The sequence below is a fragment of the Ornithorhynchus anatinus genome, chromosome 2, assembly GCF_004115215.2.
Source record: "Ornithorhynchus anatinus isolate Pmale09 chromosome 2, mOrnAna1.pri.v4, whole genome shotgun sequence".
Lineage (NCBI taxonomy): Eukaryota > Metazoa > Chordata > Mammalia > Monotremata > Ornithorhynchidae > Ornithorhynchus > Ornithorhynchus anatinus.
This window is the reverse complement of record NC_041729.1, coordinates 103,020,981-103,029,107: the sequence shown is the minus strand read 5'-3', so window position 1 is coordinate 103,029,107 and position 8,127 is coordinate 103,020,981. Positions and strand designations below refer to the sequence as shown.

Here is an 8,127-nt window from a genome sequence, read left to right as displayed (position 1 = left end):
CCCATGAGAGCCGGAGACTGTGTCCAGCCCGATTTGCTCAGTGCTTAGTACAGGTCCCGGAACATAGTGAGCACTTAACAAATGTGACAGCTATTATTATTAATATATATACATGCACACTTTGAATTATTTCATTTTCAATTTGTTTCCTGTCTTCCTCATTACCCTGAAGGTACCCTGAGGGAGTGTGTCTTTTACTTCTTTTGTATACACCCTAAGCATGCAGGATGGTTCTCCGCAGGCATTGGGCATAACATTCTCCGTGCAGCAGGCCCCTGGTTCAGTGCTCTGCGCACAGCAGACACACAGCACAAGGCTCTGCCCTCAGAAGACACCTACTACAGTGCTCTGTCCACCCAGAAAGCACCTAATACAGAGCTGTACACTCAGAAGGGACGTAGTAATAATAATAACGATGGTATTTGTTAAGGGCTTACTATGTGCCGAGAACTGTTCGAAGCGTGGGGGAAGATACAAGATAGTCAGGTTGTCCCACGTGGGGCTCACAGTCTTGATCCCCTTTTTACAAATGAGATAACTGAAGCCCAGAGAAGTTAAGCGACTTGCCCAAAGTCACACAGCTGATAAGTGGCAGAGCCGGGACTAGAACCCGATACCTCTGACTCGCAAGCCCGGGCTCTTTCCAGTGTTCTGCAGGCAGTAGGCACATAGAACAGTGCTCTACATATAATAGATGTCTAGTACAATGCTCTGCATGCAGCTGCCTCCAGTCACCGAGCCCTATATGAACAGTGCTTGGCACATAGTAAGTGCTTAACAAGTATCATCATTATTTTAATTAAGTGGGCACCTAGTATAGTTAAGCATCTACCCCTAGGAGGCCCCTAGTACGGTGCACTATACAAAAAGGCACCTAGTACAGCACTGTGCACCTAATAGTTGTCTGGCACAGCACTCGGCATGTAGTAGGTGCCCAGTAGAGTGCTTAGCATGTAGTAGACCCCTAATGCAGTGCTTTGCTTGCAGTAGATATATAGTGCACTTTCTGTAAACTCAGAGAGGCGGGGGCCACACTCTGCTTATCATCAGTTCCAGGCAGAGCTCATGGTTTGATGTTATGTCCTATATTTCTATAGATTCACACGTGAGAGGATGGCTTACTAGAGGGAAAGCTAGGGATACTGAGAATAATACGATTAATAGTAGTTTTGTCCAGCGCTTACTACGTTATTGTTGTTGTTTGTATTTATTTAGCACTTATTATGGGCCGAGCACTGTTCTAAGCGCTGGGGTAGGTACAGGGTAATCAGATTCTCCCATGTGAGGCTCACAGTCTCAATCCCCATTTTTACAGATGAGGTAGCTTAGGCACAGAGAAGTGAAGTGACTTGCCCACAGTCACACAGCTGACAAGTGGCAGAGCCAGGATTCAAACCTATGACCTCTGCCTTCCAAGCCCGGGCTCTTTCCACTGAGCCACTCTGCTTCTCTATGTGTCAGGCACTGTATTAAGCACTGGGGTAGATACAAAGTAATTGGGTTGGACACAGTGCCTGTTCCTCAAGGATCTCAAAGTCCTATGTAAAATGGGGATTAAGACTTTGAGGCCCATAAGGGACTCAGAATCTTAATCCCCATTTTACAGATGAGGTAACCGAGGTATGAAGAAGTAAAGGGACTTGACCAAGGTCACACAGCAGATAAGTGAGAAGCAGTGTGGCCTAATGGATAGAGCACGGGCCTAGAAGTCAGAAGTACCTCGGTTCTAATCCTGGCTCTGCCACTTGTCTTCTATGAGACCTTGGGCAAGTCACTTCACTTCCCTATGCCTCCGTTCCCTCATCTGTAAAATGGGGATTACCACTGTGAGCCCTGTGTGGGACAGGGACTGTGTCCAACCCGATTATCTTGTAACTGCTCCAGTGCTTAGTACAGTTCCTGGCATGCGGAGAGCGTTCAACAGACACCATAAAAACAAACCAAAAAGAAATGGCAGAGCTGGAATCAGAATGCAAGCCCTTCTGACTGCCAGGCTCATGATCTAACCACTAGGCCACGCCGTTTCCTTTAAGGATGTGGGATGGCCCAGCTCTAACCATGAGAGCGGGTGTTTAGAAGGGCAACAGAACTCAATCCCTCCAAACATCTCACTGTCTCTGTCAGAGACAGAGCCCAGGGCTGAACAGCCAGTGGGACCGAATCATACAGTGGTATTTATTGAGCGCTTACTTTGTGAAAGGAGGTGAGTAGGTTGGCTGAAGTGGACCAAAGCATCTGGGCTGTGCTTTGTGTGGAAGAGGAGTTTAGGATAGGTAGGTGGGGTGGGGCTGACCGACTGCTTTGACATCAAGAGTTTCTTGAGGTAGAGAAGGAAGGGGAACCTATGGGGGTTTTTGAGGAATGGGACGATAATGCACAGAACAGCGATTTAGAAAAAAATGATCCAGGCAGCAAAATGAAGTATGGACTGGAAAGGGGAGAGGCAGGAAGGTCTGAAAGGAGACAGATGAAGTAACCCATTCAGACTCTAACAAGTGCATGGCCCCATGTAGAGGCATTTGGGGCAGAAATCACTTAATTCCTTCTTTGATTCAGTCGTATTTATTGAGCGCTTACTGTGTGCAGAGCACTGTACGAAGCACTTGGGAGAGTACTATATAACAATAGTCACCATTCTGTGCATTATCTTCCCATTCCTCAAAAACCTCTATAGGTTGCCATCCTTCTCTACCTTAATAAATTCTTGATTTCAAGGTAGCCAGACAGCTACTCATCCTAAACTCCTTTCCCACCACAAACCAGCCTGGATGTTTTGCTCTAATTAAGCCAACCTACTCACCATCTTTCACTGGGATTGGATCTCCCAACTCTATTGTGTTTTACTCTTCCAAGTGCATAGTACTAATAATGTTGATATATAATGTTGGTAATGTTGGTCCTACTATTGGCTTACTACGTGCAGAGCGCTGTTCTGAGCGCTGGGGTAGATACAGGGTCATCAGGTTGTCCCACGTGAGGCTCACAGTCTTCATCCCCATTTTTCCGATGAGGTAACTGAAGCACAGAGGAGTTGAGTGACTTGCCCCCAGTCACACAGCTGACAAGTGGCAGAGCCGGGATTCAAACCCATGACCTCTGGCTCCCAAGCCTGTGCTCTTTCCACCGAACCACGCTGCGTAGCACAGTGCTCTGCACACGGCAAACGCTCGATAAATACCGCTGATGGATCGATTGACTCTCATCACTCTCGCCGGAGACCTCTTGCTCACACCCTCCCTTCTACCTTTACGTTTACCTCCTCTCTTTACATTTAGCAGACCGATCCTCTCCCCACTTTTGAGACCCTCTGAAGTCCAGGAGGCCACCGTAGATTAGTCTCTCATCACCCCACTCCTCCACCTACCCACTAACGCCTCAGAATTTACACGTCACCTAAGCACTTGATTACTCAGTTCTCACTGAACTGCACTTATGTACAAATCTTTAAACTTTATTGCTTTCCCCTCTCTGTAATTTATTTTCGTTTCTGTCTCCTCGGCTGGATTGTAGGCTCCTAAAGGTCAGGGATCATGTCTACTAACTCTATTGTACTCTCCCCGACACGTCTAAGGATAATAATAACTATGGTGTTTGTTAAGCGCTTACTATGTGCCAGGCACTGGACTAAGCACTGGGGTGGATACAAGCAGATCGGGTTGGACACAGTCCCTGTTCCACGTGGGGCTCACAGTCTCAATCCCCATTTTGCAGATGAGGTCACTGAGGCCCAGAGCAGTGAAGTTCATTTATTCATTCATTCAATAGTATTTATTGAGCACTTACTATGTGCAGAGCACCGTACTAAGCGCTTGGAATGTATAAATCGGTAACAGATAGAGACAGTCCCCGCCCTTTGACGGGCTCACGGTCTAATCGGGGGAGACGGACAGACAAGAACAATAGCAATAAATAGAATCAAGGGGATGAACATCTCATGAAAACAATAGCAAATAAATAGAATCAAGGCGATGTACAACTCATTAACCAAATAAATAGGGTAATGAAAATATATACAGTTGCCCAAGGTAACACAGCAGCCAAGTGGAGAAGCCGGGATTGGAAGCCATGACCTTCTGACTCTCAGGCCCGTGCTCTATCCACTACGCCTTGCTGCTTCTCATTCTCTACTATATTGGACTCTCCCAAGCGCTTAGTACAGTGCTCTGCAAGCTGTAAGGACTCAATGAAGACGATGGATTGATTGAAGGGTGATGTCTAACACATTTAAGTAGAAAATTGAAATAGCTAAAGAGAGGAGGGGGAGCGGGGATTGAACAAATACCAAAACAGCTTTTCCAACTCCGCCAACTTCCTCCGACTATTAATATCGTCCTCCTCTGTCCAATTAGCATAATGATATTGTTTTTCCCAAACGTGGTACCAAAGTCACTAATTGCGTGTGAAAGCTGTTCCTAGTTAGGAGCTTCTGTAGCTTGCTGGCACCTTAATGAAATTTATCGAAATCAGCGGTAGAATTGGAAATTTGTTAGTGAGACGGCAAGCGGTGCAAGCATTCGGTTGTATTGACTCCCGCCTAGAGACGGGATAACAAGGGCTGTGGGAGAGGAATCAGAGATTATTCCATTACCCTTCATGATGGAGAAGGCTCTTCACCTTGGGGAGGGACATCAGGACTTCTGCCCACAGAAGAAAGCAGTTTTTAGTATGTGGAATCTGCTCACATCTGGTGAGGAAAACCGACATCTGAATTAGAACCCAGGTCCTCTGACTCCCAGGCCCCGATACAGATTAGGCAGAAGGAGTCAGTGATGAGAAGGAGAAAAGCAGCGTGGCTGCCGAATGGTTAGAGCACAGGCCTGGGAGTCAGAGGACCTGGGTTCTAATTCAGGCTCTGCCACTTGTCTGCTATGTGACCTTGGGCAAGTCACTTCACTTTTCTGTACCTCACTGACGCCAACTGTAAATGGGGATTAAAAGCATGAGCCCCATGTGGGACAGGAACTGTGCCCAACCCGATTAACTTGTAATTACCCTCAGCACTTAGAACAGTGTTTGGCACATCGTAAGTGCTTAAATTCCAGCATTATTATTCTCCATACTTTCCAAACTCAGCCTGTGAGGCTGGATGTTTTTTGTCCTGAAACTACTAATTTAATATGAACTGTTGGCTACAGACTGCCTAGCTCTGAAAGGCTTTTACTTACGGAGTTGAAAGTTTGAAATGAATCTTTTGAATGCTGAAGCCAAGCTTTAGTTCTTCCTAAATTGTACTTAGTGTGCGAGGTGACACAAGATCAGTGACCCTTGGCAATCTAGATTTAGCCTATGCCAGTTTGGATCATTTCAATGCTGGATGGTGCATGACCTTTGATCTTGGGCATGAAACTGTAAAAACAGCCTGAGCAAGGCATTTTGAAGGATGCCTGAATTTTCAGGACTGTTTGGATTTTTGGGTAAGGTTCTTTTGCACTGTTTATATTTCCTAAAATGTTCAGAACCTTCTGTAACTTTTTATGATTTTGTTTTTACCATTTACTGTCAGGCACTGTACTATGTGCTGGGGTAGATACAAACTGTCCCACGTCCCACGTGGAGCTCACTGTATTAATCTCCATTTTACAGGTGGGATAACTGAGACACAAAGAAGTTAAGTGCCTTACCCAAGGACAGAGCAGACACGTGGCTGAGGCAGAATTAGAATTCATTTCCTTCTGGCTCCCGGGCCTGTGTTCTAGGGCAACACTACTTCTCGGCAAACTGTTCAGAGTTTACTCAGTAATAATAATAATAATGTTGGTATTTGTTAAGCGCTTACTATGTGCCGAGCGCTGTTCTAAGCGCTGGGGTAGACATAGGGGAATCAGGTTGTCCCACGTGGGGCTCACAGTCTTAATCCCCATTTTACAGATGAGGGAACTGAGGCACGGAGAAGTGAAGTGACTTGCCCACACTCACACAGCCGACAAGTGGCAGAGCTGGGATTTGAACTCATGAGCCCTGACTCCAAAGCCCGTGCTCTTTCCACTGAGCCACGCTGCTTCTCAGTGAGAAACACTCTTCTAAACCCTGGGGTAAGTAGAAGAAAACCATTTGCCATTCTGTTTTTCTCCCAAGTTGGGGATGTCACTGAAAAGAATGTGGGAGGAAGTAGGGGGAGATGGGGAAAGAGAGGGAGAGAAAGGGGGAGACAGAGGAAAATAGAGAGGAGATGAGAAAGTGGGAGAAAGCTGGGGAGAGACAGAAAGAAGGTAGGAACAAAAAACGGTGGGGACACAGCCAGATGGATTTGAGCTGACTTGATTCAAGGGCAGGTTTTGTTGTTTAACTGTCTTTGATGAATGACCCGGGCTTTGTTTTGAGTATAACCAAGTGATTTGTTTAAAGGGACTTTAATAAATAAACAGAAACTCAAGCCAGAAAAAATCATCTTTTTTTTTTCCATCTCATCTTTCATGATAGGTCACTGGGCTGCCAACCTGACTCATTTTTATTATAATCGTGCCTTAACTCTTAAATTCCTACTTTTTCCACGAGCTGGCTAATTGAAGATATATCAGTATGCAGCACAAGCTTGAACAGGCTTGGAGAAACTATGACGACCCTCCGACAAATCTTCAGCAGGTTGAATTCCTTCATGTAATACTTTATTAAAGCATCCTCCATCTCCCCTCCTCAGCCCCGTTGTCCAGCTTCCAGAGGTGAACCCAGCCAAACAGCACCCCAAACCGACATCAATCTCAGCTATCAAAAAAGTCTCCGAGATGGTCAGCTCAGTTTCCGCTCCATCATCCGCAGAAGCTGGGGGCTCCCTGATTTATAGCAGTATTATGCTTTTGAAGAACTATACCAGACTATAAAAATGGCACTCTAAATTGCGGTGTAGCATGCCCAGGGAGAGAGATTCCCAGTCAGAGAGAGCAGTGATAAATTGGAGAACGGTGAATGTTCCTGGCTGGTTTTATTTGTTAAATAAAATCTTTGGGGGGTTTTTTGTTGGGGTTTTTTTTTTTTTTTGAGCAAGGCTGGAACTAAAATCACATTGGTTACATGGCTTCAGGGATTTCCAACCATAAGTGTTCTCTTTAAAGACATGCAACAGACCAGAGTCCAATTTTACACTAGCAACAGAGTCTTTCCAAGAAGTTAAAGATAAAAAAAAAAATCACCTTCTTCCATAAAGCAAATGGAATTTATTCTCATTTAAGAAGTTAAACATATTTTTCCTGTGAACATATAAAGACGTAAGCACACCTAATGGAGCTATTCTCCTTTCACCATGTGGTGTGATAATGCAGTTTCCAACAAAAACCAAAGCAATATGAAATTGAAATTTGTGTTTGTAGATGCAGGCTCAGAGTTAAAGGAATTTATATGATGGTTAAATCATTCGGGCTGAGCTATTGAGCCACATCCTCCAATGTTATACAAGAATGTTATGCAATATCTTGACGAAAGAGGAATCGGTGTTATTTTACCGTGAAATTTCTAGGCTTTCAGAAGGGTAGGTGTGCTAAATTTGCAGTCCTTAATGAGTTTTAATGTTTGCCCAATGCTTAGAATAAGTGTTGTGAACACAAATTACAGTATGTGTGAATAAGGTGAAGGGTGTTTTTTAGAAGAGAGTGCTTAGTGCAAGCAATGCGGTTTCTCTGGGAGAGATTTCAGGAAGGTAGGTTATGTTGCTAACTGTCTTCTTTGTTTGGAGTTTAACTGAGTGATTTGTTTAAATGGACTTCAATAAATACAAAATCTCCCCAACCAGCTATTGAATGGTGAACTGAAATAAACTGCGATGGACTAACAAGAAGAGTAAAACAAATATTTTTACAGATCATTAAGTAGAAACCATCCTTCATAGTCAAAGATCAATTTGTGATGTTTATTGAATGCTTTACTGTGTGCAGAGCACTGTGGTATAATATGACAGAGTTAGCAAACACTTTTCCCTGCTCTCAAGGAGCTTACAGTGTAGAGGGGGAGACATATATTAATGTAAATAAATAAATTATTGTTATCTGCATAAGTGCTGAGGGGCTGAAGATAGGGTGAATAAAGGGTATAGATCCAAGCGCATAGGTATTTATAACTGTGCTATTTGTTAAATGCTTATTATCTGCTCTGCACTGTACTAAGCTCACAGTCTTAATCCCCATTTTGTTAATTAAC

The 8,127-nt window shown here is 44.3% G+C and overlaps 1 long non-coding RNA gene across 1 annotated transcript; it reads left to right on the top strand.

Moving 5' to 3' along the window:
* Positions 1-5,991: 5,991 nt before the first annotated feature.
* On the top strand, positions 5,992-7,762 carry LOC114809153. Its single transcript, XR_003756914.2, has 2 exons — positions 5,992-6,032; positions 6,421-7,762. It is a non-coding gene; the product is annotated as an uncharacterized LOC114809153 (long non-coding RNA).
* The last annotated feature ends 365 nt before the right edge of the window (positions 7,763-8,127 follow it).